Here is an 11,433-nt window from a genome sequence, read left to right as displayed (position 1 = left end):
AACCTCTGGTGACGAATTGGGGCATGCACTCTGTCTCACAGGACAAGCAGGATGGTAGTCCATAAGAAAATGCCATACTGGGTCAGACCAAGGGTCCATCAAGCCCAGCATCCTGTTTCCAACAGTGGCCAATCCAGGCCATAAGAACCTGGCAAGTACCCAAAAACTAAGTCTATTCCATGTTACCATTGCTAATGGCAGTGGCTATTCTTTAAGTCAGAGGTCCCCAACCTTTTTTGCACCAGAGACCAGCTTCAAGCAAGACCATTTTTCCATGGGCCAGCTGGGTGGGGGTGGGGCAGGGGCAGGGCTTTGGTCATATGGGGGCAGGGTTATGGAGGGGGTTGGATTTTAGTGCACACTTATTTAATTATGACATTTATAATGTGTATGTGACTCAACTCACCATAGGTTCTCACATGCATGACACACTGACCCATGATCGTCATGGGGCTAGATGTAAAAGTACAGTTTGCATCCACGGGAACCCCCCTGACCCACAATAATGGATGTAAAGCAGAATTATGACATTCCCCATACAACTCACCCTACAAAAAAGATATTCTGGTTCTGGTGTCATCTCAGTAACAGCAACTCAAACTCCTTCTACTTCCAGGCTCAATAGCCCGACTTATGAAAAGACAGCAGTTTACCACCAATGCATGTCCTCTTGAGAAAACACAACAAATAAGACTGATACAAACTCTTACATGCTAGTAAAATATCTCATCTCGGTAATAGACACAAAACCGACCTAACATACTCCCAGGATCTGTAGTAATGCACATAAACTAATCCGCGCACAGTTACACCTGTATTATGGAATACACTCAAACAGGAGCAACCCTATCTATCAGCTCGATACTGTAAAGTGCGGCTGGAGAGTCTGTAACTCACTGTCGGCGCACAATTCGGACGCGTAAGGCGATCCTGCGATACAGTCTCCAGTTTCACGCGTCCTTAGCGCTTCTTGAAACAGACGCGTAACCCTTTCCGTACCCAGCATGTATATATGTTAATGAACGAAATCGCTATTTCCTCCGATTCTGTGACGCGCGATCCAATTATGACGGTAGGGCAGTCAATGATGTACATTTTTATTACAGTAGGAAAATTTTAAAACGAAATGGAGCGATCACACATCAGTTGACCACTCATCAACCATACAGCTCACATCAGATTTAGCTAAATACATACCTGCACATGCTCCCGTGTCGCCACCATACTGCGTCTGCACGCCCACCACGCCCTCCGCCCTCATAGTTCTGAGAACCATCTCCTCCACTGGTGTCAGCATGATGCTGCACGGGGGCCCTCCACCAGTCCTCTTTGCAGAGGCATTGATTTTAGCGGCCTTCTCTTTCACTTCTTTCCTGGTGTCCCGCCACCGGTGCTGCACCTGCTTAACATCCCTTGGCATCACAGAAAGGGAGCTTACATCCTGGGCAATCTTCTCCCAAATCTTTTTTCTGCTGCTCCAGCAGCAGATGTTTTTTGCATACCGCACGGCACAATACTTCTTTCTCTTCATCCGTAAAGTGCGCGTTACGGGTTCGCTTTCGGGATGGCTGGCAGGCGCTTGAGTCTTCCTCTCGCTGCTGCTCCACGGCATGATCCTCTACCTCAGCCATAGTGCGCTTTCCCGGCATAGTTCAACCTGGACGGTAACAAAGAGCATGTGATTAATGGACAGCATGGAGGAGATTAAATCTGTAAAATATACTGGAACATATTGAGGCCCTTGTATAGCCTTGTTGAAGAGCCATTCCACTAACGGTTGCCGGTCTCCGTGCTAGACCTCCAGCCGTGAAATGCTATGTTTTCAGGGCCTAACTGTCTGAATCGGAGAAAATAACAAGGTGAACCTCAAAAACTTTAAGAATGCAAAGAAGAGGGCGACATAAACTGTTACGCTCGGGCTGTGTTCTGGTGTTGTGAACACCACCTTGTGGAGTGACTCCAGGTAGAGAGAGATAGGGATGGCTGGAAAGTCTCTGATGATGGTGACAGTAGAGTAAGGCTGGAAGCAGTGTCAAAGTCCAGGCTGGGTCAGGGCAGGTGGCAGGCAACAGTGTCAGAGTCCAGGCTGGGTCAAGGTACTTAGTAGTAAGGCAGAGAGCCCGAAGGCCACACACAACGCAAGGCAAAGCAGGGTAGAAGGCCCGAGGGCCACACACAGCGCAAGGCAAGGCAAGGCAAAGCAGGGTAGAAGGCCTGAAGGCCACACACAGCGCAAGGCAAGGCAAAGCTGGGTAGAAGGCCCGAAGGCCACACACAGCGCAAAGCAGGGAGCCCAGGCGAGCTCCCTGCCGAAGCACTGAGGGAACTGCCAGGCCGGGTTATAAAGGGAAGTCCAGAACATAGCGTGAAACAGGAAGATGGACTGGACCTGTCAGTATAGCCTGCTCTAGAAGGACCCCTCTTGGTGGGGCGGTTGCACAGCAGCCATAGCCGGAGCATAAACTGGAAACAGTAAAAGACCAAACACCAGGTAAAATACAAGTTGAAGGGTTAAATATAGGGACTGCAAGCGAGAAACATCAGAGACAGACTGAATGCAAAGAACAGGGAAACTATAGGCTACAGGGCACAATGGATAGCTTACAGCCAAGAGTCAAAATGGAAACATCAACACCGTTAGAAATTCAAAGAAGAGGAAAACATAACAAGGCAACGAAGACAAAGAAAAACAGCCTTCCCACCATGGATTCTGATCCGCTCATAAAAGAGTTGCAAAGTCACACGGTTCACCACAAGGGAAGCCCAGTATATGCCAGAAAAAAAAAAGCATGCTTTGCAATGCTTACCTGCTGAAAGCCTTGACGATATCAGACGAAACAGTTTTACATGGTGTGTCCTTGTCCAAACGAAGTGAAAAGGGACTTTTCCATTCAAGGGAAGCGAGCTATATACTCGCCCATGGTAGGATTATGATGCTGTGCTGGCCAATTGGAAACTAAAGTTACAAAACCAATACGAAACTCCAGTTTGAAAACCAATAGGAAACTCCAGTTTTGACCAATCGCAAACTCCAGTTTCAAAACCATCAGGAAACTCCAGTTTGGACCAACAGGAAACTCCAGTTATAGAAAGGCGGCAAAAATGGCTGGAACGTCCATGTCTAGGCTTGAGCGCCCATTGTGTTCCGCCATTGCAAAATGGCGAACCGAAGGCACGCTTAAGTCTAGGCTTGAGCGCCTGTTGTGTTCCGCCGTTGCAAAATGGCGAACCGAAGGCACGCTTAAGTCTAGGCTTGAGCGCCTGTTGTGTTCCGCCGTTGCAAAATGGCAAACCGAAAACACAGCTTAAGTCTAGGCTTGAGTGCCTGTTGTGTTCCGCCGTTGCAAAATGGCGAACCGAAAACACAGCTTAAGTCTAGGCTTGAGCGCCTGTTGTGTTCCGCCGTTGCAAAATGGCGAACCGAAGGCACACTTAAGTCTAGGCTTGAGCGCCTGTTGTGTTCCGCCGTTGCAAAATGGCGAACCAAAAACACAGCTTAAGTCTAGGCTTGAGCGCCTGTTATGTTCCGCCGTTGCAAAATGGCGAACCGAAGGCACGCTTAAGTCTAGGCTTGAGCGCCTGTTGTGTTTGGCCGTAGGAACATGGCGGAGGAAAGGGGCCGGAAGCAGGTTGCACGGCGCTCGCACGTGCAATGACACTTCCGGGTGGCCATTTTCTAATTGGTCGCGAAAATGCCCAGAGGAAGATCCCGAAATTTTTCTTTTTTTTATAATTGAAATTTTTATTGAAAGTGTGCATTGAAAATACAACTTTGTCATGAACGAGCAAACAATAAACAATAAAGATATGTTATCAAAACAATATATCGTCCAGCCTGTAGACCTTTATACAACAACACACTTGCCTTTAATAACTACTCCCTCCCCCCTCCCTCCATATGCATATAAAGATTAGGAATAAACTGTGTAGAAAGAAGTCATAAGAAACGCAGTGCTTTGGTAAGGCTATTATGAGAATGAGGATTCCGATGGTCTCTGTCGTGCTTGCCAATCCCTGTACGGCTGCCATACCTTCCGAGATGAGGCTACTTCACATGCTCTAAAAGGTACTAACACTGTCATGTAAGAGACTGAGTGTTTGCAACCTGCCGTGAATTTTCCCAAAAGCTATAGGACCAGGCAATTTCCATTCCATGGCAATTTGGCATTTTGCAGCAGATAAGATATAGTTAACTAGTTTTCCCTGTGGAACTGGCAGATCAAAAGGGAGATTCAATAACACTTGCTCTGGCGTGAGGACTATCCCTGTCCCCAGTACTGCTCGGAGAAGTTGAGTCAAGTCAGCCCAGAGTTTTACTAAATAGGGACAAGTGATAGAATGTGCCTTCTTCCCCACACCCCTTCCAGCACCGTTTGTCATAGGTTGATTTAAACTTGTGTAGCCTAGATGGCGTGTAATACCAGCGTAATAATACTTTGTACCGGTTCTCTAGCAGCTGCGAATAAGGTAGGCCTTTTTTCGTGCAAGAGAATATCTGATCCCATGTCTCTTCCGACAGGGAACGGGTCAAATCTCTCTCCCAGGCTTGCATATACGCTGGTTTAACCTTACGGTCCTTGTTAAGGTAATTATAAACCTGCGATATAGCTTTCCTCAGTGTGTCCGCTTGATCACACCAGGACTCAAATTGCATCCTGCCAAGTGCCATATCTCCCCCCACCTTCTCCGCTTGAAAAAAGTGTCTAATTTGTAAGTATTGAAATACATCTCCCGATGGTAAGTCATATGCCGCCTGTAGGGAGGTGAATGAGATAAGCCCCTCCAGTCCCCACAGTTGGCCGAAGTTTCTAATTCCCTTCTTATACCAACTTCCAAATGTTTTAGAGACCATGCCCAGGGGGAATTTAGAATTCGTTTGAAAGCTGGAGCTATAGTAGTACCGTCTGTCTCCTGCCAACTGTACCCTCCACCTTTCCCAAACCATGAATGTATGAATAGTCGAGGCGGTGGCATGTCCCAAAGGGGGGCGTGTACTTTTAGGCTGCCAAATCAGGGAGCTGAGTGGGGTCATGCCAGCTAGTGTTTGTTCGATTACTGCCATTGTTTCTGTTCCCTTAGTCTGTGCCAATCAAAAAGGGCCCTTAGCTGGGACGCCACCAGGTACCACATCAAGTTAGGGACTCCCAATCCTCCCCGCATCCTAGGTCTGTACATGACTGTTCTGGAAACCCTCGGGGGTCTTCGTTTCCATATGTAGGAAAAGATACGTTTCTGCCATCCATTTATCATAACATCAGGAATATGAATCGGGAGCGCCTGAAACAGATATCCAAGCCGTGGAAGAATATTCATTTTTACAGAGGCTATTCTCCCCGTCCAGGAAAGGTATAGTTCAGACCATCGATCTAAATCAGAAAAGATTTTACGGACAAGGGGTGGATAGTTCATTAGTAAAGAGCTGGGTCTTTACTAATGTATACTCCTAAGTATTTTATTTTTGAGGGCGCCCACCTGAACTGAAACTACTGTTTAAGTTCCATAAGCTCAGAGCTAGATAATGTGACATTAAGAATCTCGGACTTATCTATGTTAAGTTTAAATCCTGAAACCTCACCAAAGTTACTTAAGGCTTCTAAAGCCCCTTTTAACGATGTTGACGGTGTAGTCAGGGTAAACAAAATGTCGCCGCAAACATGGACATCTTATAGGATCCGTCCCCCACCTCTACCCCTCGTATCCGCGAGGTACTCCTCACCGTGATAGCCAGCGGTTTCAGAAACAGTGCAAACAGTAACTGTGACAGGGGGCATTCCCTGTCTCGTTCCCCTCTGAATACTGAATGCTTCGGAATAAATTCCATTAACTTTTACACGAGCTGTGGGATTAGTATACAGGAGCTGCAACCATGTTAAGAATTTATCCCCAAAATTCATAGCCCTCAAAGTATGAAATAAAAACTGCCAGTGCACCATGTCGAAGGCCTTCTCCGCATCTTCAGATAACAAGACCATCGGCTCGCCTTCCCTTCTGGCCCACCAAATTAAATCTACTATTTTGCGGATATTGTCCGCTGCCATTCTGCCAGGTATGAACCCCGCTTGATCTGTGTGTACCAGCTTCCCCATAACACTATTCATCCGATTTGCCATAATTTTAGCTAAAAGTTTAAGGTCTATGTTGAGAAGTGATATGGGCCGGTAAGATCCACAATGGGTAGGATCTCTCCCTGGTTTCCCAAGAATGGTAATCCCGGCTTCATTAGATCCTGATCTCAGGGGATCACCCTCCCGTAGGGAGTTGAATAGCTCCCGAAGTAATGGGGTTAAAGAATCGAAAAATGTTTTGTAGAAATGTGGCGTATAGCCGTCGAGTCCAGGAGCCTTATTAACCTTGAGATCCTTAATAGCCCACTGTATTTCCAGGGGTGAGATCTCTTGATCCAGCCTACTCTGTTCTTCTGGCGTTAAAGCGGGAAGGGTGACATTTCCGAGATATCTCTGAATCTGGGCATTAGTAATATGAGTTTCAGCGGAGTATAGGGCACCGTAGAATTCCTGGAATCTCTTGCGGATATCTGGGGGAGAAGTTAACAAGTCGCCTCCTGCGGCTCGGATCCCTAAAATTTGATTCTGTGTTTGCCTGCGTTTTAAAAATCTGGCCAATAGTTTCCCTGACCTGTTTCCCCAAGCGTATCTTTCTAAATTCAACATTTTTAAATTTGTCCGTCAACTCTGCAGAAGCTAATATTTTCAGTTCCTCTCGAGCCTGTTGTAAGGAGGCATAAGTAGCTCCCGATATCGTACTTTTATGTTCCCTGGCCAGGTTCTCAATTTTCTGGAGAATCTGCTGTTTGTGCGTCAATTTAGAACGTTTCATGTAGGCTCCCTGTGATATACATTTGCCTCTCAAGACCGCCTTAAGGCAGTCCCATATCAGGGTGGGCGCCCCCTTGTTATGAGCGATATACTCCTGAATATCAGCAATTAGCTGTCGGCGGAACCTGTTGTCTCGTAATAAAGTGTCATTTAGTTTCCAGGATTTAAGACCTGTGGTGTCATGCTTAACACGAAGGTTTAAAGTTATGGATGTATGATCAGATCACGTGATGTTCTGGACATCTGCATCCCCAATTCTGTCCACTAGCAGTTTATCAAGCAGAAAGAAATCTATACGGGAGTAGGTATGGTGAGAGGCAGAAAAGAACGTATAGTTTCTCCCCGTTGGGTTCTGCTGCCGCCAGGGATCTACCAGATTCCATTTATCTATAAGAGATTTTAGCCTCTTTCTGTGAGGACGGGAACCTTCTTGTGCACCCTTGGAGTTGTCTAAATGGGGATCCAAAGTCATATTAAAATCGCCCACAACTATTAGCAGTCCCTCCCCTTCTTTGTCTAGTAACGCATCTAGCTGTGAATAAAAATCTTTCTGGTGGTCGTTAGGGGCATATATATTCAATAAGGTATAAGTGGTCCCTTGATAGTCAAAACATACGAGTACATACCTCCCATCACCTATATGTTTGCGTATAACATAATCCTCCCCCCGACAAAAAAGTATACAGACACCCGCATATTTAGCCTTCGGCCTGGCTGCTGAGAAGAACTTATGGGTAAGCTCAGGCCAGTGGAGCAAGTGCTCGTGCCTTTTGTTTAGGTGGGTCTCTTGCAGGCATATTATCTTGACGCCTAGTGACTGAATATCATGACGTAGTAGGTGCCGTTTCTGTGGGGTGTGAAGCCCCTTAACATTAAGAGAGAAAAGATGTAACGCCATCATGCCGAGTGTGTACTAGTCACAGGTGTCAAATGTGAAACATACATACAAATCAATGAGCCCGCCATTGCCCGAAATACCCATCCACTCCCAAATCCCGAATACTGGATCTCCCCAGCCCCTCGGACTAACATGCATTTGCAGTAAATCACTGCCATCCTGTCTTTCCACATTCTCCCTTTCCCCCTATCCCTCCCCATCCCCCCTACCCCCCTTACCCCCCTTTGATATGTGCGCCACAACCGCATGGCGCCTCTGCCTAAGCAGATGAGACAATTGAAGTCCCTGTGGTGGCCCTCCGCTACTCCAGTGCCTTCCACCATGAGCTATGTGCGAACCGAGCAGTCATTAACCAAATGTGTTCTAAATATTTTGAACTTGTCTCCAGGTGCAACGTGCATCCTTCCAATACCGTTCAAACAAGTGTGTAAGTCTCCATCAAGTTGCGCCTTCACCCTCGAGACCCACCACAATGTAAAATCTTGCAAAAATACCCAGCGAGTCAATCGGGGGAAGCCACTTCAGGTTCCATCGCGATTCTCCCCAGCCTCCAAGTGCTGTCCACTTGCGTTCCGTAGCAGCCGCCGTCCTCCGTTATCCACCCGCTGCCATCTTCTTACCTCTGGCCTCTCACGTTGTGGCTGTGGCGCTGGAACTTTAACTGGAAAGCCAGAGGTTGTCAAGATGGCCGCCGCTTCAGACACGCTTAGGGCCTTAGACGTGACGCCTTGTATGGTTACTGCTATGCCCGTCGGGAACAACCAGCGGTATCGGAGTTTCTCCCTGCGTAGCACCGTTGTTACGGGTTGGTATTCTTGCCGCTTTTTTAGGGTGATGGAAGAAATATCTGCATACACCGCTATTTGGTGCGATTCCCACTGCCAGGATTGCTGCTTGCGTGCCATTGCTAGGATCTTTTCCTTGATGGGAAATCTCAGAAAACAGGCTATTATGTCTCGCGGCTGGTTATTGCCACGGGGACCCAGCGTTCGATGCGCCCTTTCGATCTCTATGTCCGGCATTAGTTCCAGCGTTTCCCCCGACGCCTCTGGCGAGAGGAAGAACTTGCATAGGGATCGCACTACCGCCTCGCAATCAGCATAGGGTTCTGTCTCTGGGACGCCCCGGAATCGCAGGTTACATCTGCGATTCCTATTCTCCAGATCCTCCAATTTTGCTGTGACCTTGACGTATCTTTGGCTGAGAGAATCCTCCTTTTCCTGCATCTTATCCAGGCGCATTTCCTGGCCCTCCAAACGGACATCGCACTCATCAACACGGCGCCCAATGTCCGCCATGTCCTCCCTCAGTTCCATTTTCGCCATCATCTCCCGTTTGTTTTCATGTCTTGACGGAGATCCTGGAACCAGCGGCGAAATTCATCGCAGGTAGGTATGGTGGTGTCTCGCTGTCCCAGCTCCGACTCGGAGTTATCGCCCTCCTCCATTGCAGCGGTGCTCGGGTCTGGGATAGCATGGCCCTCGGTGGGCCCCTCCTCATCTTTCCCCTTTGCATAAGTAAACTGCCTCAAATCTGGTCCTTTGCGTTTGGATGCCATAGCCAGTATGTTGTAGGGTACCGATATTATCGCATGGGCGCGTTTAAGATCGGATGGTGCTCGATTCTCTGCAATGATAGCGTTAGGCACTCAGGAGCAACAGACTCAGGCCGCCATTCAGGCTCGTGACGTCACCGTCTCCGATCCCGAAATTTTTCTGATGGGGATGTGAGGCTGCTGGCCCAGCTGGTGGAAGCAGACGAGCGCCGCCTATTCTTCCGCCCTGGGCGCCCGCGGCACCAGGAGAGGGCGGACGAGGCCTGGCGGGCGCTCAGGGCGCAATACAACGCCCAAGCGGAGTATCCGAGGGAGGTACGTTTATAGGCCTCTTGGTAATTTTGTAACGGGCATGCAAAAGTTCAAGTTAAACATCTTTGATTTGTTTGTTTAGTATTGTTGTTTCCGACGGTGGGAAACTGACGCTTGACTTGTAAGAACAATTTTATTTGGGTGTTCGCTTTGTAGAGCTGTGCGCCACAGCAGGAAACATGGGACTTGACTTTTTTGAAGTATTTGGGCACTAGATTTCTATTGGGATGCGGATGACAAATGTAAAAATAACACTTAACTTTTTAGACTGGTTGGGTTAGAATTTAATTCCACCTCTCAATTTGTAGTTCAACTTTCCTTTCCTTTTGCTATTGTATAACCCACAGATAGAGGCATTGAAGAAGCGGGCGCGCAGGATCCGGAAGGAGGAGCCGGAGTACCTGAGGGCCCTGCGGGCCCACCGAAGAGAGAACGGTAGGTGCAGAAAATAGATTTAAAGGCGGAGCTGAAAGTGATAAAAATATTTACTATTGTACTATTCTCGATCTTTGCATGCGCAGCTGCGAAAATTTAAATGTTTCTGTTTTCAGAGAGCAGCACAGATGATGGCAGTGCAGAGGAAGAACAAGCTCTGCTGGAACCCCACCATGGTGAGCCTTTAATAGCATTGGCATACTTTGTGCATTTGTCACACCAATGAAATTTGCATGTGTAGATGTGTGAAATGGAATCCAGTAATGTTCCTGTTAAAAATGTAGCTAGGTTCTGTTTCTTGTTGTGCATGAATTCATGTAGATTAAGGCCTTAATTTTTCTCTTTTCAGATACTTCGGAGGAAGAGATGGGGCCCCTGCCCATTATCCCCCCCCCCACGGACCGTCCCCCCGTGATCCTTCCCATCCCAGTTCCCCCCCCAAATGGCTCCTGCTCCCCAAGCTAATCCGCCCACCCCCATTTTGGAGCACCTGTCCGTGATTTTGCCCGTCCCCGTCTATATCCCCCCCGCCCCCTACCACGCAAGATTTTCCGCCCCAACTCTCTCCGACCCGCCCGCCCTGGGAGATGAGGAGGACAGTGTCATTCACGTTGTCGGCCCTGCCTCTCCAGGGCTGTAGCTCGGCCAGGGGGCAGCATTGAGGGGCGTTTAGACTCAATGCTGTCCCTCCTGGTGCAGATCTCCAGCACCATGGACACCCTGGAGGGAATGTCAGCACGGGCGGTGACGCTCCTGTATGACCTGCGTCAGGGCCAGCAGGAGGTGGTTGAGCTCCTGCGAGCAATCGCAGGAGCTCAGTCACTGCTGGTCTTGGCGCAGGCTCCTGCAGGAGCGCCACCACCTGGGGACCGTCAATGACAGCGCTCCTCCTCCTCCCCCATGGCATGCTTTGTCCCCTTATTTTCCCAGCACCCACCCCCCCCATGTAAATACATTTCTGTAAATAGTTGTTTGGTTAATAGTTTTGCAAAAATATATTTTTGAAGCAAAAAAATGTGTTCGTCTCCTTTCAACTATTGTTAGCATGCGACTTATGTGTTAGTACTGCGGCCATATTCAAAAATGACTGCCAAGGTTGAGGAGAACATGCAGAGCATACCGGTGAGAAACGAAGGAAAAATTAACCGGAAGAGGAGCACATGGAATACAAAGGGAAACTGAGCTGAAGCTGAAGAGGAGAACATAGAATACGAGAGAAGAACGTAGAATACAAGAAAATCTACAGAACACACGAAGATAGCATGGAATACTGGGGAAACTCAAACAAAACAGAATTGGAGCACATGGAATATCACGGTACAACTGATCGGACTGGCAGAGGTCGGGCTCATACACCAGTGCATGGCACAGGTATTGTTAGAGCAGGGGTCAGACAC

At 48.1% G+C, this 11,433-nt stretch overlaps 1 long non-coding RNA gene across 2 annotated transcripts; it reads left to right on the top strand.

Moving 5' to 3' along the window:
* The first annotated feature begins 2,247 nt into the window (after positions 1 to 2,247).
* LOC115092587 lies at positions 2,248 to 11,041 on the top strand. Of its 2 annotated transcripts, XR_003857032.1 has the most exons (4): positions 2,248 to 9,604; positions 9,949 to 10,036; positions 10,153 to 10,212; positions 10,386 to 11,041. It is a non-coding gene; the product is annotated as an uncharacterized LOC115092587 (long non-coding RNA). The 2 variants fall into 2 exon arrangements; XR_003857031.1 differs by lacking the exon at positions 2,248 to 9,604 and having other exon boundaries at positions 9,612 to 10,036.
* The last annotated feature ends 392 nt before the right edge of the window (positions 11,042 to 11,433 follow it).

The sequence above is a fragment of the Rhinatrema bivittatum genome, chromosome 5, assembly GCF_901001135.1.
Source record: "Rhinatrema bivittatum chromosome 5, aRhiBiv1.1, whole genome shotgun sequence".
Classification (NCBI taxonomy): Eukaryota; Metazoa; Chordata; class Amphibia; order Gymnophiona; family Rhinatrematidae; genus Rhinatrema; species Rhinatrema bivittatum.
Note: the sequence above shows the minus strand (reverse complement) of the source record. Positions and strands in the feature narration are given on the sequence as shown.